We start from the raw sequence: 24,529 nt of genomic DNA on the forward strand, positions 1-24,529 counted from the left end.
GTATATAAAGAGAAATAAGGAAAGAAACATGGGTGTAAATGTGTGTACATGTGTGTTTGTGCATATGTATATCCATTCATATATTTCCTAGGTCTATCCACTGAGAAAGCCTAGAAGCAGTGACACTCCAGTAATAATGAAAAAACCTAGTACTCAGGTCTTACAGTACATAGAAATGTTTCTAAATATCTTTCTCTACCATGATGAATACACATTTTTTTTGAGAAATGACCAACCTTGGGGCACCTGGGTGGCTCAGTCATTGGGCATCTGCCTTTGGCTCAGGTCATGGTCCCAGGTTCCTGGGGTCCAGCCCCGCATTGGGCTCCCTGCTCCTCGGGAAGCCTGCTTCTCCCTCCCCCACTCCCCATGCTTGTGTTCCCTCTCTTGCTGTGTCTCTCTCTCTCTGTCAAATAAATAAATAAAATCTTTAAAAAGAGAGAGAGAGAGAAAAATGACCAACCAAAACTTGGGAAAAACAAAGAATAAGATGAGCTTGTAATATTTTGCTACGATCAGAAAACAAGCAAATGCTCAAAGACTAAAAGAAACATGCCAAAAGGCCAAGAAATCTAATTTTAAGTGACTCCCACCGGACAAATTTGTGGTAAAAAAAAGCAAACACATGTCTACAAAAATATAGTAACAGATTATTACCCATGGTTTAAATAAGAATTCATAAATTCATACCAATATAAATAAATAAATATGGAGAAGAGAACATTTCTTTACAGTTAAATGCACTTAATAAATGCAGAAAAAGAACTAGAAAATCACCATTTGGTAACTCTCCTGACAATAACTGATATAGACAAATATCAATGGATGCAAAAAGTAATGGGGGAAAACGTGAAAAAGATAAATTTTTAGATGGCCACAAAGCATCTCTTCATAAAATATTCATAATTTAAAAAGCAAAAAGTGAGGAAACCTCCAGATGCCACCATAATTTATTGATCAAAATTAACAGGACCCATGATAGGGCAAATTTTTATCATGCACACCTGACATGATAGAATAAGAAGAATACACATCACATCTCTGATATCCTTGTTGAAAGAGCTAAATAGATTGTAATTGTGATGAAATATCAAACTCATATTGAAGCAGTATCTTATAAAATAACTCCCTATAGTACTAAAAAATAAAATCAAGATTGTGAAAATAATGAAAAGACTACAAAACTGTTCCAGGTTGAATGTGACTGAAGAGAGTTGACAAGTAAATGTAATGTGCAGGGTGACGTTGGATCCTCTGCCTTGGAGGACATAGTTAGAACAACTGACAAAACTTAAAGGGGTCTGAGGGTTGTCACTAGTATTGTATTGATGTTAATTTCTTAATTTTAATGTTTGTACAATTGTTATATAAGAGGTGTCCTTGTTTATAGGCAATAGATACTAACTTATCCAGGCTAGTAGATTATCATGTCTGCAAAAAAAGAAAAGAAACCAAAAGTATAGATAAATGATAGAGTAACAGATAGAGATAGAGACATATAGATCCTGACAAAGCAAATGAGATGTTAACAGCTGGGGGATCTGGGTTAGGTATATAGGGAACCATTTATTACTTTTGCATACCCACTAACAAGTAGATCTTTTATTCAAGACACATTATGATATAGCTTATTTTGCTTTTTAACTCTCAGCCACAAATTATCATTACTACCTTTTCTTCCCCACTCAAATCTTGGGTGATACTAATATTTTGTTCAGATATTCAAGAACTTATGCTTTGGTGGCCAATTCTATAAAATGGGGACTGTGCATTTTCATCTCTTTTTAATACTTTGATAAACTCAACTACCACAAATCCCATTTTGTTCAAAATACCTACTAATAACAGTGAATGTTTTATCAAAGTATGATTAAGTCTGGCTTTTTTCAGTCATTGTCAGTTCTGCTGAATTTTTTTATAAACTCAGTGCTTTTTCAGCCATATGCAGTTTGTGTAAACAGAATGTTCTGCATATGAATATCTCAAAATTACTTTAGGGGTTAGTTGTATTGTTTATTTACAACAGATCAGATAGATCTGCATATTCACTATCACTGAATTCAGAACACTGAAGATTTCATCAACATGATTAGAAAAAGAAGCCAATAAATAAACCCAATCACATCTAGTGAACAAATCGTTAGATTATAAATCAGAGTGAAAAGTGAAACAGTTAATATCTTTATCAGTCATTAGAGAAGGTTATTTATTCACTTCATCAATCTGAAAATCATTTCTTACATTTAAAAATATATAAAATAACAACATTTACCTTACATAAATCATGAATTTAAGAGGGGCAAAATAAAATATACATGTACAATTCTTTATGAAAAGCAGAGTATTCTCATATGATGGGATATCAGGAGTGATTTCTCGATAATTTAAAATTCATAGTCTATGTGTTTCTATAGTACTTGGGTTTTAGTTGTTTTTGTTTTCATTTTTTGCTATGGATTTGCATGTGGATTAACTTCTATTTGAAAAAAATCTTGCATGTCTTCCTGCAATTGGAAGTTTTCCTTGTATGGGTCTCCTAGGCTCCAGTGTAGTAGATAATATATATTTCAAATGAAGATATTTCTAAAATATAGCTTGGATGAAAAACACCTCTGTACTTAATTCATAGTGGTCTTGCATGTCTAAAAGGAATGTGATTTTCTGTATTTATACAAAGCCAGGGAGATAGCCAGAATATGTTTAGAAAATCATCGAATTTTAGAGCTAGAACTAAATTTATAGTGAAACTTCAAACATACCAGAAAAAGGAACAGATTTTCAAAGGCTAGATAACAAGTAAAATTTAAGGTCATGCAGTTAACTGATCTCAGATTTATGATTAAATCCCATTTTATCTTTATTTCTCATTGAACTATGCAAGTTCCTCACAGATTCAAATAGAATTTGATAAAAACCTGTTCCTATTTCATTTGAAGTTTGCACAACTAAGTAAACACTTGCTTCTAGACTCTTTCTGAATAGTATTATAACAAGATATTTTAGAAAAAGGAAGGTTTTTCACTGTCAAAATGTGTCAATTATTTTTGAAAGTAAATTAAGGGATATTGTTTTTATGCAATGACTAAAGCGCTAGAATTTAAAGAAATCAAGACAGGGAATTGTTCCATGTCTGCTTTGCTAGAAGGAGAAGCCAACATCATTACCATAAATACTTTTGATGATATTTATAGAAAACATTTTGATTTACTCCTGACATCTAAAACACACAACCTGATTGGTATAAAACTATTATAATTATTTTAAGAGGTGCACCTAAAAAAAGTCAACCAATGAGTCAAGTAAAGTCTAATGAGGACTTCTGAAAATAGAGTGTTTTTAGTTCTTAAAGGAAATCTATAAAAACTCAATCTCTCAGTTTTGCTGAATAAGAATAAATTATCACCTTACCCCAGGTGTGGATTGCAGCCATCTTGTATGTGAATAAGAAGCCAACCTGAGGATGTGGTCAGCACACACTGTGGTTGGCCAAACAGAATCTGAAAGAAGCTGGGTTTTCTATGACATTTATTGAGAGAGTTGAGTTATTGAATTACCTACCCAGAAGTTTTCACTCACATCTTTCATGAGCAGACTTATAAATAATGGGGGGAAAATGCTCTTTGTTTACAAAAACCTAGAATAAAGATTAACTTACAAGACAAAAATAATTACAGAGATAGGAAAAGGCATTGAACACTTTTTACTAAAAATTTGTTAGATCAAACAAATGTGTTCTTACAGTGATCTACAACTTGTAAGAATTATCCATTCCCTTATACTAATTTACACAGGAATGCTATCATAATTATCCACTCCCTTGTAGTGATTGATATAGGAATGCTAAAATCTTTTTTATTTTTTTAAGATTTTATTTATTGATTGATTGATTTTAATTTGGGGGGAGAGAGAGAGAGCGCACATGAGTAGGAGGAGGGGCAAAGGGAAAGAATCTCAAGCAGACTACCCACTGAGTGTGGAACCCTAGGCAGGGCTTAATCTCACAACCCTGAGATCGTGACCTAAGCCCAAACCGAGTCAGACACTTAACTGACTGAGCCACTCAGATGCCCGTAAAATCTTGCTTTTAATAAAAGTTGAAATGGTCTATTATTTTAGGGAAAAAATACTCCTGCAATCCATATACAAAGAAAGTGGATCTGCTTTATCTGTCACAGGTATAGATTTACTAGTAGTTTTAGTTGGAATTGAAAAATACTTTAGAAATGTATATGTAGTGCTCGCTTTGGCAGCACATATACTAGAAATGTATATGTATACATGAGAGAAATGAAGATATGAGAACATTAAGCTCAAGATATGAGTGCACAGAGATATTTGAGGATTAGTTAGGTCTTCTGGCCAGTTTAGTTTAACATACTAAAATATACTGCCGCTTTCATCATATGATAGTACCAACAAAAGGTAGTATAGACTGGAAAGGCCCTTGGAAAAACTATGTCCCAGTAATACATAGACAGAAATACGGATTTTTTTGAAAATACCACCTAAAATGTAACCAAGTTAAATTGAATATATGTCTATAGCTTTGGAAAAGCTGCTCTGTTTTCAGGTTCACTACTCAGAAATTCCAGGATAATTTCAAATATAATAAAAAAATTTTTGAAGAAGTGAACAAAATCTGGAAGAAAGCCTAAGAAGGTAAATAGCTTATCCTTGACACAAAAGAAACTATACAGAACACAAGTCGTTGTTGTTATTGATTTAGAATATGTCTGGAAGTCAGAGAACCCCATGTGATTTTCTGAAAAATATTAGAAACCTGAAATGTTTCAGGTGTCATATAGTGACTACAAAAAGGGAATAATAACTCATTTTGTTTCTCCAACTTGTAAAAGCTGCAACTCAGAGCCAATCATGTAAAGAAGCTCTGTGCCCATGGCAGTTTCAGAAATACCACAATCTATCCCACAGAACAGAACAACCAGGGCACCTGGGTGGCTCAGTTGGTTAAGCGACTGCCTTCGGCTCAGGTCATGATCCTGGAGTCCCTGGATCGAGTCCCGCATCGGGCTCCCTGCTCAGCAGGGAGTCTGCTTCTCCCTCTGACCCTCCCCCCTCTCATGTGCTCTCTCTCTCTCATTCTCTCTGTCTCAAATAAATAAATAAAATCTTTAAAAAAAAAAAAAAGAACAGAACAACCAAAATTCAGACTTACAAAGTGATAGATTACTCCAATTTGAAAAGATTTTAAAGACTTTTCCAACTGACTTTCCATCCTTCCAATGACTCTAGATGATACATTTATTGATGGTTGTGAAATTATTCTCCAAATGCATAAAAATAAGGTTTTGTAAGAGAATTTAAAAAGCACAAAATCCACTCACGGAGTAATTTTAGGTGGCAAATAACAAGATGTTTAGTGAAGTCTACCTTTTGAGTACTTGATGAACAAAAATTCTGTCTTGTCTTTATATGATGACATAAAGTTCACTCCACAAAACAAAACAAAAACAAACCCTTAAAAATTTTGATTCCATGGGGCACCTGGGTGGCTCAGTTGTTAAGCGTCTGCCTTCGGCTCAGGTCATGGTCCCAGGCTCCTGGGATCGAGCCCCACATCGGGCTCCCTGCTCGGCGGAAAGCCTGCTTCTCCCTCTCCTGCTCCTCCTGCTTCTGTTCCCTCTCTTGCTATATCTCTCTCTGTCAAATAAATAAATAAAATCTTTAAAAAAAAATTTGATTCCAATTATTAAGAAAGCACTAGCACAGATAAAGATTGATGTCAATTTGTCTGATCTTCAAAGTTAATGATTATCATTAATATGATTATGTCTATTGAAGTATAATAATTTAATATTATGACATTAATGGAAGCAAAAATTTTTTTGTACTGGCATTTGCCCTTTGCTGTTATAAGAATGAATCCTAAAGTTGATTTTTCATGTTTTAAAACATTTATAAACCCTCTATGGAACTGTCACCTTGTAAGCTTATTGAAAGAGAAAAATGTTTTTGGAATTCTATTATAGATAATTATATGCAATGTGATAACTGGCATTTTTTAAAATAAAATAATAGCTAATAAAAAGGAAAAATAATATCAAGATAAGGTTACAAATAACAAGGACATGAACATAAGTAACATGAACAAACACATACAACATACATATGTATTTACAAATTATATCAATGAAAATGGATTTATGTGTTATTTTGCTGTAAATCATTTCCCAGATGATTTCAGTTGGCATATAATTCTTAAAAAATTGGCAAACTTCCCAAATAATTCTATATATACACACATACATACTTCACATAAGATCTCAGTTTTAAAAAGGAACATGAGAAGTGTGAAAAAAGAAGAAAACAAACCAAACCAGATGGATAGATAGATAGATATAAATAGATGCAAATATAAAATATGAGCAAACGTATTCATAATTACTTTCTCAATTCAATACTCTTAAAGCACATTCTATATTTAGTAAAGTGTTATGGTCTAAATATTTGTGCTCCCCCCCAAATTTATATGACATAATCCGAGCCCCCAAGGTAGTGACATAAGGAGATAGGGCTTTGGGGCAGTGATTAGATCAAGAAGATGGAACCCTTATGAATAGGATCAGTGTCCCTATAAAAGAGACTCCAGATATCTGGCTTGCCCCTTCCACCATATGAGGACACCACAAGAGGAGGTTATTTATGAACAAAGAAATAGTTCCTTAACAAATACTGAGTATGCCTAGCTCCTTGACCTTGGACCTAACCTCCACAACAGTGAGAAAGTTCTATTGTTCCTAAACCACCTAGTCTATGGCATTCTGTTATAGTGACTGAAGAGAACAAGACATTAAGTGAAATTATTTGTAGGGACCAAACTTTGTTTTCCTCCCAAAGGTATATCTAATTATCCTAATAGTATTTATTTAAATTGTCCATGTGACCCAATTCACTTAATATGTCCCTAGACAAAACCTAATTGCTTTTACTTTTATATCCCTCCTGTTTCCTTATTTTATTATAATTACCTATATTTCTTTATTCCTGCATTAATATTAAACTCATAATCATTGGTATCACTTCATATCTGATTATGCGGGAGTCACTATTATTCAACATTTTCTAAGTTTTCTTAACTGTATGTAATATATTTTTTCTAAACAGAATTAAAAATTATTTTGTCCTGGTACATAAAACTACTGTTCAAAATTCATTCATAATTGCTTTAACTTTTGGATTGATAGGGGAAAAAAGTATTTTGTTTTGTAATATTAATAATGTGTAGGGGATTCATAGGATTTGGGGGCTGATCAAGGAAACTATATATGACCACCAGAGGCAGTAACACACAAAAAGCTCCATCAAGTAGAACTTGGACAGAGTGACATGAGAAAAGATTTTCCTCATAGAATGAGGCTGTCCAGAATATTAGGCCAGGGAACCACCATTCAGTAGGGGCAGGCAGGACTTAGGTGTCTAAGGTGATGTCACTCAGCACCATAGTAAGGAGTCTCTAGGTCAGAATTCCAAAGGGCAGTGGTGGCTTGGGGTCTTATAAACACAAGGTTCTAGTTTCTCAATGGTCAGTAGGTGTTGGACATATTATCATGGGGTATGCAAAGCACACAGTCCCTAAAAGGCTAAAATTAATGCTCCTTTGGGCTGTTTTTAAAATGACTGGATGTGTAAAAAAGTGAAATGGGCATTGGTGGGCTGTTGAGCTAACAGTTCTTAGCTTGTTACGAAGAAATGAAAAAACTAGGGGGCCAATATATAGGGACCATCTTAGGCTGATTTATGTAAGATCACCTTATCCATGAAATGGAATGTATTCAGGTTTTACTTTATTAGAATTTTAGAGATTTTCTTTTACATATTGTACTTAAAAAAATTGTTTTCTTTATCACATGCTATCTATCTTTTATCCCTCCATCTATTCCTTAATCCGTGTTATTATCTGAAGTGCTTCTCAAATTTAGTTGCATTGAACAGCTCCATCTTCTAAATATCTCAGCATGGATATCTTCAACTAGATTGAATATTGGTTATGGTACTTTCAATACTTCCTTTTCCGTTTGGAGTCAAATTACCAACAATGAAAGGCAAAAATCTTAAGGGTAACATTCTGTGAGTTTTAACTAAATCATACATTTATGTAAATCCAAATTCTTGTCAAATATAAGACACGGTCATCACCTCTGAAGGTTATTTCATGCTCAGTCCCAGTCTGTCCATTTCCCCATGCCCTCAAAAACAAACATTTCATGATTAGAACCATACATCTTTTTGTAAGTCCACTTTCATTCAGTAAAATGAAAATTTAAGATTTATCCATGTTGTCAAATGTTTCAGGAGTTTGTTTTTATTGTTTATAAATTATTCCACTGAAGGAATATACCACAGTTTGTTTATCCATCGTCTTACTGATGAGCACTTGGGCTACTCTCAGTATTGAATTATTATTATTATTTTTATTTTTTTATATATTTTTAACTTCCATTCCAGTATAGTTAACATACAGCATTAAATTAGTTTCAGGTGTACAATATGGTGATTCAACAATTCTATACATTACTCAGTGCTCATCATGATAAGTGCACTCTTTATCTCCTCCAGTATTGAATTATTATAAATAAAATGGCTATGGAATTCTTGTAGAAATATTTTTATAGACATGCATTTTTATTTCACATGTGTCAATAATTACATATATAATTTAGGGGCAATAAAGTAGATGTATATTTAGTTTTATAAGAAATTTTGAGTTATTTTTAAGTGAGTATACCATTTTATATCCACATATGAAAGTACCATGTACAACAATATATAAAAAAAAGTACCATGTACAATACATAAACATTACACTTGCTCTACATTCTCAACAACTTTTGGTTTCACCAGTATCTTTAATTTTAGCAGTCTAGTGAGTAAGATGTGACACTTCATTGTTTTAGTTTGCATTTCCTTTAGGAATAATGTCTTGAGCACTTTCTAAAAAAATAGTTTTTCTGCCCCCACCCCATATATTTTGCCATATGTTGGTGTTCCTTTGTGAAATATCTGTTCTAATCTTTTGTTCATTTTTATTGGATTGTGTGTCATTTTATCATTGAGTTGTAGAAGTTTGTTGTAAATCCTTTGTCCAAGTCCTTTTCCAGATTTATGTATTACAAATATTTTCTCTAGGACTAAGCCTTTCTCATTTATTTCCTTAATGTTTTCTTTGACAAACAGAATTTTTTTTTATTTGCAATATATTTTTTAAGGTTATTGTTTCTGGATCTATCAAGGAAACCTTGCTTCTTCAAAACTGAAGAAATATTTTCTTACATTTCCTTCTAGAAAATTATAGCTTTAAATTTGTGTTAATTGATATGATTTATCTCAAATTTAATTTTAGGTAATATGTGAATTAAAGATCAAAGTCCGTATTTTTCTTTATGAATATCCAGGTATTCAAGCTCTGGTGATTTAAAGATTTTCTTTTCTCCACTGATGGCATTTATATCTTCTGGAAAATCAAATTATCATTATATAAAAATGGATCCATTTTTAATTTCTTGCCAGTGATCTGTTTATTAGGGCTTCAAATACTAATTTTGGGGGACACAGTTCCGTCCATAATATATTATCTCATTTTTTTAAAAAAAGATTGTATTTAGTTTTTAGTTTTTCATACAATCTTTTTCCCTCTGTTTTTCAGAAAGAATGATTTCCATTAGTATATGTAGTTCAATGAATCCTATTCTGCTATTTCCATTCATTTGCAAGTCCATCCAGTAAAGATTGTTTTTCTTTTAGATATTATATTTTTCAATTCTAGAATTGTAATTTGATTCTTTTCTTATAATTTTTATTTCTTTGCTGTGATTCCCCAACTAGGTCATTTCAGATCAGTCTTTATTGGTTTTCTTATTTTCTAGACAGTCATATTTTTCCATGTTTTCATTTGTTGAGTAATTTGTATTTTTTCCTGAACATGATGAATGATGGATATTTTATTTTAGTATTTCTAGAGTTTTTATTGTAGGTCTTGTATCTTCCTTCTAAGAATACTGATTTTATTTTTTAAGCAAGCATTCAGTTTGGTTGAACTACAGTTTGTCCCCCTTGTGGAGACAGAAGCTCAAATTTCAGTTTATTTCCTTTAGCTTTACTCTGGTGCTTGGAGTGTTCCCCAGTAATTCACAATGCAGGGGGCAACCAGCAACTCTGAAAAATTTTATAAACAAATTTGGGTATCTCCCTCTCTGACCCATTTCCAGAATTTTCCCCCTCAATTTCCAATGACTGGTAGCACAAACTGTCTTCTGTTTCAAGTGTTTAAGCATGATTTTTCTTTTTTCTTTATTTTTTTTGGGGGGGGGTATTTATTTGAGAGAGAGGGGAGGGGAGGGGCAGAGGGAGAGTGAGAGGGAGAATCTCAAGCAGACTCCCCAATGAGCGTGGAGCCCAACTAGGGACTCCATTCAGGGCTCATCGCCAGGCTCCATCCCAGGACCCTGAGCCAAAATCAAGAGTTGGCAGCTCAACCAAGTCACCCAGGCACCACTTAAATTGATTTTTTCTAAGAGAATTTGAACTATACTTGCTGGAGAAGACTCGGGTTGAGTTTCAAGAAAATATCTATTAAAGAAGGAACTCTACATAATGCCATCTTTTCTTCCATTTGATTTTCATTCATCAATATGTAAGTGTTTTTGTTATTCTTAGTGCCTTCAGATACATTTTTGTTTACCCAAATTAATAGTTTTTGTATCTATGGGAAAGTTGGTCTGACAATAGCTGTCCAGGCATAGCCAGAAGCACCACTGATGAAGTATTTTTATTCAATGGAAATGAAAAGTAGTACTGTATTAATATCTCTCAAATATTCTTGTCATAAAATAGTGTGTTGCCAATACCCCAAACATAATATACTGTAAATATTTCTATGGTGTAGTCTTAATTGAATTAAGGTAATCACAGAATGCATATTTATTGCCTGATTCTATTTAGTTCTACCAAAAAAAAATAGTTTAAAGTTTAATCATGTTATTTTGTTTGGAATATATTCCTCTGTTTTTTTGTTTTGCTTGACCCTCTGTATTTTTAAAGATTATACAAAATAGTCACCTCTCCTAGACTACAAGAGTGGTCTCATGTAGGAGATTAACTTTATCTGCCCTAGTTCTTGGCTGTCTCGCAAACCTTTGTAATTGTCCAAGCAGACTATTTTACTTTTAATGGTTCCTAGCAGTTGAGGGTGTGCCAAAACCTGTCAGTATTCCAGAAGGGAGGGTTTCAGTCAGCATCTAGAGTTAGGCTGATTGGAAGCCAGACCTTCAAACAACAGCTGTTAAAGTATGAAAATACATATACTCCTCTGGGATCACAACCATAAACCCCTCTAGTCACAAGAGCCAGGAGGTTCTGAGGTAATCCCTGGTAGCAATTGCTAAAATTGGGGCTCCAGATAACTGTATAGCCTCCTTTCTGGGAAATACCAGCAAGCTGTAGCAAGGCAAGGGAGAGCATGACAATGGTACCCACCAGCCTCTAGATGTGTGTTAAATTAGATGCCTGCCCTTCAGGCCAGTGCTTTAAGATTAACTAATAAGTCTCATTCACATAAAGTTTGTGAGCCTCTCCATCTTCTATCTGGGCACTGAACCCTGGCAGGTAAGTCTGAGCTTGCAGCCCTTTAAGAACAGTTTCTCAAATTGTTATAGTCTGTAGTGTGGACTCCAGCCCCATTAATTTTCAAAGCTAGGTGTTTGGGGAGCTCATCTCTCAAGCACAGGTCTTCAGAATTAGGATGCCTGATGTAGAGTTCAAATCCTTTGCTCTTCAGAGAGAAGCTACAGGTTTGGAGTTCCTTCCTGATTGTGGGTTGCTGTGTTGGGGATGGAGTGTATGGCAGGATTATGTCCCAACTTTCACTTGATTTGCTATGGGCCTTCTCTCATTGGCGTAATGCATAAGAGTCATTCAGACCATTTTTAGCTTTCTTTGTTTTTCCAGAGGAAGTTGTTCCATATTTAGCTGCAGATTCATTACATCAGTGGGAGGAGATGAGCCTAGAATCCCCCCATGTTGTCATCATGAACCAGAATCTCCCTCAAAAAGTAGTTTAAAAATGCCTGAAGAAATATACAATAAACAATTGCTTACATCTTTTATTTTTTATATTTTAAATCGTATTTATTTACTTTTGTTATTTATGGAATTCAGAGGCAAAATTTAAATCTGCAAAAACACAATATGTAAAATTATTATTAAACATTTAGGAAGTTAATTAATTATCTCCACATTATAAAGTAGAAAACTTAAAGCAATGCCAGAAACTAGAACTGTGTGAGTGCCAAGGAAATGAACATTAGAAAGTCATTACAATAATATCAAAGGAACTATCTGGAAATTGAATGGGTAATTGGAAAGAGGTAAGTGACAAAAAGGACGGAAGTTTTATTCATGAGTTGCGTACTTATTAGAGGCAAAATCCATACTTTGGAAGCCTAGATTGAAACAAGGTTCATCAGAAAACCCTGGTAGTTAAAATGCATTGTTTTCGTATTGGCTTAGTGAGATGTGCTGATGGAACAGTCCTACATGAGTGTATAACTGAGATTTAGGTCTGGCTCATAGACAAGTGATGATTGCATAGAGGTGACATCTGAGGCCATCTTCTTGGTTAAAGTCACCAAGGGGAAAATTACATAAAAGGGAATAAATCCATATCTATGCATTTATTTATCATCTAAAAGAAGAAAAATAAAACACTCCTTAATATAGATGTAATATATGTTTTATGTATCTTTAAAAAATGCATGCACAATGTATGTATCATTCTGAATATGGGATTTCAAACCTGAATCAGCTTGGCTAAAACAAAATGACCTTTGAGTCAAGGCAGATAATATTCCTGCTTTAGTTTTTCCCCTCTGTTAAAGTGTTTAACTAAACTGAAGTGATTTTGTCATTCAAAATGTCCTTACTTTTCCCATTTTGCAATGAAGATAAAAAAAGTGTCTGCAAGTGGATAGAGAGGATGATAATCAGAAAGAGAAAAAGAAAAGCTTCAGATATATTCAGCTTTCTTCCCAGGATATCCAGCTACCCCAGAGACACTTTCAAAAACAGAGGGAACCTCCCTTGCATGTACTTGTTTGTGGACTATCAACAACACAAAAAGTCTCCACAGAATTATCACTATATTGCCTTTGCTTTTCTCTATTTCATCAGGGGTCAACAAAGGAAACTGCTGTTTTCCAGATGGAATACACAATCTATTCCCAAGCCATGCTTCTCCCAAATGGTAAGGAGTGAATCAGTCACTTTATCTTTAATTGTAGTAGTGAATATATATTCATATGTCTATTGAAAATAAAGTATTTTAGCAGTGCCAAGTACTTTCGGAAAGTGCCATTCAGACATATGGTACAATATGTTTATACCTATTGCAGACCATCTGCTATCTAAGCTCAATTGCACATTTATTTTACTTTTAATTCACAAAGAAAATGGAAAATAGAACTGGCCTATGTACCATAATTTGGCTGAGCTTTAAGCAGGTGCAAACTCAATAGAAAAACATATTTGGAGCTATAAAAACCTCACTTATTCTGTCCCCATGTGGGTATATATTCTTTCCAAAGCAATGCAAATGTTTCAGCTCTTTATGCTTAGATCTGTTGCACTGAGTTTGTAGTAGGGTCAGGTGGGATGAGACTGATTTGGAAACCAGAGAACTATATATTCTCTTGCTAAAAGAGTAAGTGATGTGTATAATAATATTTGTAATACAATTTTATTGGTGTCATACAGGTTTTATATTTATATGAAAAGTTAACAATCATGAAGGCTTTATTCTCTTTAAAATAATTTTGCTTTTAATGTGTGTATATATTACACACAGGATAAAATATATAATGTCAGATTTCCATAAGCACAATCATCTTTCTTATTAAAAATGTGAATATTTGTCAGAAACCACACCATAGATATACAGCCACAGAAAGAAAGAAAGAAAGAAAGAAAGAAAGAAAGAAAGAAAGAAAGAAAGAAAGAAAGAAAGAAAGAAAGAATATCTTTATATAACAATTAAGGCATATATAAACTTGTAATTTCTTTAATTCTTAACTCTGACACAAAAAGTAAGTATTTTTTCAATAATAGTTCTTTCCAAACTGTTCAGATGTTCTTCTAAATATTAACTCTAAGTAACTTTTTGTTAAATAATATTTTGGGTCAAATTTTAATATAATGTAAAATTTCAATTGAATCATCATAATTCCAGGGCCATTTTGCCAGAAAATGTTTGAATGTTTAAATTTGACTTTCTTTTATTTGAAATATTCTTCATTGTCTGGGTCCATTAGGTATGAAATGTTGATGATTTTTCAAATATAACCTAAGTACACCAGAGGTCAACAGGAGAAACTCCTTACAAGAATTCCTATACCATTAATTCAGTATAAAGGCACTTAATAAGGTCACCTACTTGATATATAAATAATGTTTATAGGGTTACTTGATATATAAATAAAAAATGATTTATGAAATTTTTTTCCCAAATGTGTCATCTCTAAGATTGCATATATGTCAATAGGGGCAAATACATACATGCATGAACGTACAAGCATACATACAAATAACGCCCCATAAAGACAGTGTAGGTACATTATGGGAACACAAAGGAATAAATTATTTTTATTGAATGGCTGGGAAGTACTACAGTATAGAACATAGTAGGCATCTAAAGATCTTTCTTAAGAAAGCCCATTCTAAATATGAATTTTATTGAGTGTTTGGAATCTGACGTGTTGAAATGGGAAATAACATATTTGTGGTAAGGGACTATGCAACTTAAAAGTACTGAGACTTGCTTTATATGAAACAAATAAATATTTGCATTGATTTAAAATTCTTATTGATTCTGAAATTTAAAAGCAAAGCAAACTAATAAAAATGAGTGGCATTGATTGTAAATATGGTCCCAAATCAAGGAACCATTAATACCTATAATCAGGATGGTGAATAGGTTTAATCTCACAGTCATCTTGTGTCAATTGATAGAGGTCTCAAAAAGCACTATCCTGAGAATCATTTGGGGTCTTCTTTTATGTTCAATAGAAACAAACACAATGATTAGCATTACCTTCCAAGGTCATGTAGTGCACATTTTTCAATCCTACCTTTAATTTACGGCTCCAATCTTTCCCCCAATAATACAAAACATCCATTTGGAGTTAACAAGCCAAATCCTCTTTACATTATAATTTATTTGCATTCATCCCTAATCAAAATGGACTCAAAGGAATCACAGAATAAATTAAATCAATTAATTAAACATCCTGACTTTTCGAGAGACCCTTAGTATGTCACAAGATTCCTCTGCCCTTCTCTAAAGTGGCCACAGGGGAAAAGAAACTTTAGCTTAATTCTGCATATGAGAATATAAAGATGAGGCTGGGATATTTTTAGTGGCAATGTGTCTGAATTGCAGTTATTCAGAAATATTGGTTTGATTATTTATTATTGAATCTCTATTTCTGAATTAAATCATACAAAAGTCAGTTTTGTTTTCTGCCTTTTTTCTCTTTATTATACCTACCCTGTAATGTTTGTTTGCTCACGTTACTTTCTGAAAAGTGGTGCATCCACTGGGAATAGAATATTATTCAAGATGAAATTTATTTACCTAACCAATCCTTACTGGACACCAGAAACTTAGTTCTATGATTTTGACATGGATCCATACAATAAACATATATATGTATCTATCAGGATTCTTCTAACCTCCAAGCTTGAAAAATGAATTTACAGTAACAAAACTCTTACCATGGAATTAAAGCTACAATAATAAAATATATGTTTATAGTTAACAGAGTTATATACATATTATGTAAGTCATATATATATTACATGTAAAACATATGTATATATGTGTATATGCATAAAGTATACATCTTACAATTAATATACAGTGTGAGTTTGGTCAATGCAATATTTAGCAAAATATGACTTACGAAGATATATTTGTGAATCCACACAAAAACAACTTGAAACTAAATTTTTGGGATTCAGACTCTCCACTGTCTCCTGATACATCTCTTGTTACTCTTGACTTAAAATGTTAGCATTTTAAGTCATCAAATTCAATACTGATATTAAATTAGAATCTCAATGAAAATTAGCTTAAAGGTCAGACATTCTGAATGCCAGATATCAAATATAGAGCAGTAGAGACCACTGCTCATAAAGTAAAAACAAAACAAACAAACAAAAAACAAAGGAGTTCCCTCTGCCTTCAATTTATTCTCCAATCACCTGCTTTACTCATGAAATGATATCTTTTATTGTCACATAGAAACTTTCTGTGTGATTGCTTTTTTTATAGCTGTAATTTATTTGACATTTTCTATAAGGCAGTCTCTGGGCTAGGGAGTCTAGAATGCTTTTACTTTTCTACTCTAACCCATATTCAAACCCTAGTTTAGGTTATCATAGTTTTTAAGCTTTCACTTTAGGTTAATAAAAAAAAAGTTATCTTAATGTTTCTCTGTGTTGAGAATGCTATGTGTGTGTTAGAACACACACACACACATATATGGCATATATACATATATATATATATATATGGCATCCCCTTATTTTATCATTTAACATGAACAGTAACTTGAAAATCATTTACTTTTATCTTTAAATATCATTCCACTGATTTCTCTTTTCCATGGTTACCAGTGTGAATTCTGAGTAAAAAATGCTGACTCTCTGGGACACCTGTGTGTCTCAGTCGGTTAAGTGTCTGCCTTTGGCTCAGGTCATGATCTCAGGGTCCTGGGATCAAGTTCCACATCTGGCTCCTTGCTCAGCGGGGAGCTTGCTGCTCCCCCTGCTTGTGCTCTCTCTCTCTCTCTCTCTCTCTCTGACAAATAAATATATAAAATCTCAAAATAAAATTTTAAAAAAGGCTGATTCTCTTTTTTTCCAAGGTTTAAAAAAAAGTGGGAAATACTTTTTCTTTTACACTTTAACCTGTATATTTAGGAATTTCAAAGGACACATGCATGTGTCTCTACTTTTTCATTGTTAGTTTTTCCACAGACCTGTTTAATCAGTTCAATTACCAGATTTAAGTTTTTCTGTAAAGTTTTGCTCTAATTGTACCTACTTATCTTGTGAAGTTCTTTTTATTCACATAATACATCTCTTGGATTTAGCCTTCAGGTGATTTTTATTTTTGTCATGATTTCCATTTCTTTGATTTCATGCTTCAGGGTTGTGTGGGTTTTATGGTTGTTCATTTGTTTAATTCTTTTGACAACCATTTCTTCCTCTTGTTCTTCTGGACATTAATTCATTTCATGGGAGTGACCATTCTCTTTCTAATTGTCTACTTTGGGACAATTCAGGAAATTTAGGAAATTTTTCCATTAGTTCCTTTTCAACAGAAGCCGTTTGTTATGCTTGTTCATATAAGTCCCTCACCTTCAGTTTATGTAAATTAGAATTCTTTGCTGGTTTTGATTACCACAGCATGAGTATCAGTCAAATTTTTACAAATTTTTTAGTACTAATGGACCAGTGGCAGTCAGTTAAGACGTTTGTTTTTTTTTCTTTTTGCCTTTACTCCCAGATAGAGTCATTATTAAACAAAATGTTTACATTGTTTGGGACAAAAATTAAGTATAAATATATGACTCTCAACTCATTCTCATTTCCTATTTAAATAATAAAATAAAAATTGTGACAACATCAATGACCAGATTATTAGGTGCAATATGTGAGGATCTTTTTATATTTTTGTCTACCATATCAACATTTTATCTATATAATAATATATAAAAACAATTATTTTCATTTTATATTATAATATATTATTATTGTCCTTTTATAGATGACAAAATGGGTGTACAAATGTTATGTAACTTGAATGAAGCTCCATATTAAGTATACAATGGAACTAGGATTCCATTTCATATAGTATGACTTCCATATTGTATTTTGCTATTTCTTACTGTCTTTATTAGTGTCACATATGAATATCCTATTTCATATGTTTTAATAGGTAAGATCCCAAACATTATTTTTTCCAGACTAATGAAAGAAGTTATCATAAAATGTATACTCTATTTGGTATTTTATATATATGCACACACACACACACACACACACACACATATATATATATAATCTCCTTATGATAAATGGGTAACCGAGAAATCTAAATAATGTTTCCATATTTCATATATTAATGCATTTCTTGCATATAGATAATTTTCTTTGGCGTTTTTGCAAGGATTAAAAACAGATACTTAGTTTTCACAATGGGTATTTGACAAATGTTTAATCAATATAGGCTAAAGCCAATAATAAAACAAAACCAAAGCAAAACATCATCCACCAAAGCTTTCTTGTAGTGGCACTCAATGTTAGTCAGATTTACCCTTTCCTTTTTTAAATTTTTTTAAAGATTTTTATTTATTTATTTGACAGAAAGAGAGACAGTGAGAGGGGGAACACAAGCAGGGGGAGTAGGAGAGGGAGAAGCAGGCTCCCCGCTGAGCAAGGAGCCAGATGCAGGACTAGATCCCAGGACCCTGAGATTATGACCTGAGCTGAAGGCAGAGGTTTAACTGACTGAGCCACCCAGGTGCCCCCAGACTGAAGCTTTCCTTGAAAACAACTAAAGATGCTGGAGAAAATACCTTTACAAGTCTTACTGCAAGCCTCAAAGAGATGATAAAAAATAAATTATCAGGCAAAAACCTAGGAAAAAGCATGAATTCAGTCTTAAGCAGCCTAACAGCATCTGTGAACCCTAAAGAAATTGGCCTCTCACCTTTGAGGATCTGATAGGACGAGAAAGATAGAAGTAAAAGCATAAGGCTTTCTAAGGTGATGGATTCAAATATAGATTCTCTAAATGAAGGGCTGAATTTTTAAGGTAAACTCGAACTAGAATTAAATCTACCTCAGCCCCAGGCTCAGAAACTTAAAGACAAATAAGAACTGCTATGTGACTTAACACCCTAAGGACACATTCTGGGAGGACCAAGGAAGTTTAACTATTGAATTTGGTTGAGGACTTGTCTAAATCATAGTACTATAGGAACCTGGCAGAAGCAAACACAGTATCTCTCTAGAGAAGACACATTCATCTCAGCTACTTAGAAGCCCCCAGATTTTTTAAGGATTAGTGATAAAGTCATAAATAACCAATCACACAAGTAATAGAAAAACAAAAAAAGCAGAAAGAAATAGGTAGAGGGATTATACCCACACAGTCATCATACATATTGGAATTATCAGATACATATTATAAAAAATGTAATTTGCATGGGATGCCTGGCTGGCTCATTCGGTAGAGTATGTGACTCTTGATCTCAAAGTTGTGAATTCAAGCCTCGTGTTGGGGGTAGAGCCTACTTAAAATACAAAAAAAAAAAAAAAAACCCAGAAAAAATGTAATTTGCATGATGTTTAAAAAAGGAAAGGTTGAACATATCTGTGGAGAATAAGAAATTATTATATGAATTAGATTATTTGAAAAATATTCAAATAAAACTTGTAGAAGTAAAAAAATCAGTGACCAAATTAAATAAAACTCAGTGGATAAGTTTGACAGCAGAGTGAATGTGAAATATTGAAAGTTAGGTCAAAATAAATTTTCTAGATAGAGCAATCAGATCTAAAACAATGGAAAGTATGAGATGACAGTAATGAAAATATGGACAGAGTGAGGAATTATAATATAGGTTAGTGAGAGTTGTAGGAAAGAAGACAGGAAACAGAGACGATATTAGAAGAGACAATGACTAAGAATTTTCTAGAAATGTTAAAAAAAAAAAAAAAGGACACAGAGAATGTATCAACCAGGCTGGCCTAAGTTTACTGGTGGTGAAAGAAATATGCATCATCTCCAGGAATGAAATGGGTGGGGTAGAATCCATTCATTCATCTCTAGCTGAAAGAGGATGATCTCTTTCTGAAAAGAGCTGTATTCAGTGACCAAACTACTCTAGTTTAAGAAACAGGAAGAGGTAAAGGAGAAATCTGCTTAAGTTAACTTATAAAGAAGTTGTTCCAACATTTAACAATACTAATTGTCTGCAGATGGTGAGAAGCATGGAATTTCCATCAAATAACTTGACTATCAGCTTACTGTTGAGTGACTTTTCCAGTAAGATGAATGTCATTTTCGGAGTGCAAGTGATCTGAAAATCCAAAGGAAGACAGAAAAAATGTCTTAAAACAGAAAAATTAAAAAAAAAAAACATTTCAGGAATATCAGTTACATTCTACACTAACTTCTCTATAACAAAAGAGAGAGAAAAGATTGGAATAATGTATTTAGTGTATTGAAAGAAAATTATTGCTGAATTTCTATACTACACACAATGATCTTATAAGAAGAGAAACAGTTGGTAGTGGCTGGTTAATACCAAAGGAAGAAGAAAAATGATCTAAAATGTGACACTGGTATGTGAAAGAGAATGGAGAGGAGATGTAAAGGAGCAGAGTTTGTATATAATTGAAATTAATATGGTATAAATTCAAATTAGAATTTTATAGCTTTAAGATAGTAAATGCAATTCCTGTGATACCTCAAATTACATAAGTATAGAATATATGCATGAGGAAGTATAGAGGATATACATGAGGAAATAAGAAGGCAATTAGAAACTTTCACTACTAAAAATTAGCTATACACAAGACAGCATTGCAGAAAATGAGGGACAACTATGAGGCACAGAAAAAATAAATAACAAAATGAGAGAATTAAGTTCCTCCTTATCAGGAATTACTTAAATATAAATGGAATAAACTCTCCAATGAAAAGACAGAGTTGGCAGAATGAAGAAAAAAAAAAATCCAACTATATGCTATTTATAAGAGACTCACTTTAGACCCAAAGATATAAACTGGTTGAAAGTGAAAGGACAGAAAAATATATTCTGGGCAAATAATCAAAAGAGACTAAGGGTATTTATACTGATATCAGGCATAAAAGACTTTAAATCAAAAAAGTTACAAGGCACAGAGATGGACAGTATATATTAATAAAAGCTCAATAACAGGAAGATATAATTATAAATATTTACATACTTAAAATATATGAAGTAAAAATTGACAGAATCAGAGAGAACAATAGACAGTTCTACAAAAAAGTTGAAGATTTCAATACTCCATCTTCTATAATGGGAAGAACAACCAGGCAGAAGAAAAGTAAGAAAATAGAGTACTTGAATAACACAATGAACAAGTACATCTAAAAGATATATACAAGACAGTTTACCCAAAACAACAGAATGTACACTGTTCTCAAGTGCACAAGAAACATTTTCCAGGATAGATCATCTGTTGGGCCACAGATAGGACTCAATAGATTTACAAAGTTAGGTATCATACAAAGTATCTTCTCCAACCACGACGGGATGAAATTAGGGTCATGAGATGGAGCCCTGCATTGGGCTCCAACTGAGCAAGGAGCCTGCTTGTCTTATTCCCTCTGCTCCTCCCCCTGCTGTCTCTCGTAAATAAATTAAATAAATAAATAAATAAAAATAAATAACATCTTTAAAAAATAAATAAAAACTGACTAATCCAAGAGTAATAGGAAATGGAAATAGTTTAAAATATATGCACTATTGATGGAAATGTATACAGAACAGTTTGATTTTATTTAGGAAAGATGGACATATGTGTTTCCTAAGACCAAGTTATCCCACTCCTCAGAATAAACTTAGACTCAAAAGTAGCATAATGCATGCACAGGAATGATTACCTCAGGATTCTCAATAGTAGAGGGAAAAAATAGTCAATAAAATGAATAAATGAATTGTGATTGATTCTAAATGTCAAGATCATTAAAAGCAAGGACTATATTTTAATAAAAATGAACCTAGGGGGCGCCTGGGTGGCTCAGTCAGTTGAGCGACTGCCTTCGGCTCAGGTCATGATCCCGGAGTGCTGGGATGGAGTCCCACATCAGGCTCCCTGCTCGGCGGGGAGTCTGCTTCTCCCTCTGACCCTGCCCCTCTCATGTGCTCTCTCTCTCTCATTCTCTCTGTCAAATAATAAATAAAATCTTAAAAAAAAAATGAACCTAGGGTTACATAAAACAACTTGAAGAGGTTAAAAAACATGTTAGGTGAAAGAACAAAGAAAAAACACTGCTTATAGCATGAATTCTACATGTAAAATGCTCAATAACAGACAATATTAAACTATACTTTTTTAAATTTTATTTTATTATGTTATGTTAATCACCATACATTACATCATTAGTTTTTGATGTAGTGTTCCATGATACATTGTTTGCATATAACACCCAGTGCTCCATTCAGTACATGCCCTCTTTAATACCCATCACCAGACTAACCCATCCCCCCACCCCCTTCCCCTCTAGAATCCTCAATTTGTTTCTCAGAGTCCATAGTCTCTCATGGTTCATCTCCCCCTCCGATTTCCCCCCCTTCATTTTTCCCTTCCTACTATCTTTTTTTTTTTTTAACATATAATGTATTATTTGTTTTTTAGGATGTGTATGTAGTTGAGAAAACCATAGAGACAAGTGAAATAATAAATATCACAAAAGTCAATATAGTGGTGACTTCTGGGAAATAGCTAAATTTGTGACTGAAAAAAATCATGAGATGAGGGGAGAGGACTATGAGTTGCTGGTGATATTTTATTACTTCTTGACTAGAATGGTGTTTACACAGGTATCCACATTATGATTATTCATTAAACAATATATTTTGTTCTTTTGTTATCTGTATGAAACATTATTAAAATGTGATCTAGGTTAATATTTTCTTTCTATTATCCTTACTATTCTTTTTAAGTACTGATACTTATTGTATAAATAAATATCTCATTACTTGCACTGTCTTTATCATATGTTTTAGCTATAACTTTAACTATAACAACTTTAGCATGAAATTTATATAGGACTTTTACAGAGCACTGAGACTAAAATTTTCAGTGGGAGTTTTGTGTGTAAAAGGACACCCAAAGGCAGAAAGAAGCATCATGACCTAAATCCCCAAGTAGTCATGATGATAGTGACTTTGAAAACATATGTCAGAAATATTTTAGGAACCAAGAAAAATACAGATGGTGAATACGTATGTGTAAAAGTGATACTATGAAAAATGTGTGTATAAAGATAGACCAAATCATAATTAACGAAAATCCCTTAAAACCCAAATGAAAATTTACATTTATATTTAAAGAGTAATTTGAGGGGATATTCATACAGTTATTATTTTTCTGAATATGGCTAATTTGTATAATTCCAGATATAAGATATAATGGATCCAACTTAAAGCTAAACACATGGATTTTTCTGTTTCGAGACCACAGTGTTTTTTATATTGTTGCAAAAGCTTATTACAATGAGAATAATAGGTACAATTGACCCCTCAAAAATGGGCTTGAACAGTGGGGGTCCACTTATGAGGATTTTTTCAATAAATACAGTACTATAAGTATATTTTTTCTTATGATTTTCTTATTACATTTTCTTTTCTCTAGCTTACTTAATGGTAGGAATACAATACATAATACATATGAGATACTAAATAGGTATTAATTGAATGTTTATATTATTGTTAAGGCTTCTGGTCAATAGTAGGCTATCAGTAGTTAAGTTTTTGGGGTGTCAAAAGTTATATATGGATTTTTGACTGTACAGGGGTCAGTGTCCCTAACCCCTATGTTGTTCAAAGGTCAACTATATATGCAAAAAAAAAAAAAAAAGACATAGTAAACCATTCAAACATTACTTTAGTATCCACTACTACACATTTTTCTAAACTATATACACATATATATGGCATACATACGTATCAAGTTATCAAGTTATTCCCACTTTATAAATGATGAAACCAATTCAAATAAATTATCCTATCACTGACTGTGATCATAAAGCTAGTAAGTAAAATAAAAAAATAAAATTTAAGGCTGATAGTTGTGTAACTTACATGTGATTGAGAGGCATTGCTTTAATTTAAGGCCCAAGTATTTCATAAAAGCTAGTACATTAACAAATAAACCAGATTATTTTTCCAGGTAAACTATGTACTATCTTAAATCATATATGATAGGTAGAAAATGAATTAGCAAGTGGGATCTCTTTTAAAGGGAAGAGGAGATGAAAGAGCTCTAAGTAACAGATACTGGCCAAATAGGCATCTACTGAGGTTATTAAACCTGAATAAATGAAGCAGAGAGTACAAGGTCCTGACAACTTAAACAAGCCAACTAAACAAGGTGACTTTCTCAGGGGAAGAAGTGGCAAGAGAAATGAGAGGAATGGGGATAGATTTCCCAACTTTACAATGGATGTGTGGCGGAGAATTTCACACACACACACAAAAATGACACTTGATTCCTTCATCTGTTCTGAACAACTCTTCTATAACTCAGTATGGTGTGAGAATGAGGGCTGGATTTGCCCCTTACTCCAGAATTCCAACAGATACTTGTCTTAAATATGCGGACTATTTGCTTTGATTTCATCATTGGTCCTTTTTTTTTTTTGTAATTATGTTATGTTAATCACCATACATTACAT

The sequence above is a fragment of the Mirounga angustirostris genome, unplaced genomic scaffold, assembly GCF_029215605.1.
Source record: "Mirounga angustirostris isolate CCGP_5_RB_7025 unplaced genomic scaffold, mMirAng1.0.hap1 SCAF_3, whole genome shotgun sequence".
In the NCBI taxonomy this organism is placed as follows: domain Eukaryota; kingdom Metazoa; phylum Chordata; class Mammalia; order Carnivora; family Phocidae; genus Mirounga; species Mirounga angustirostris.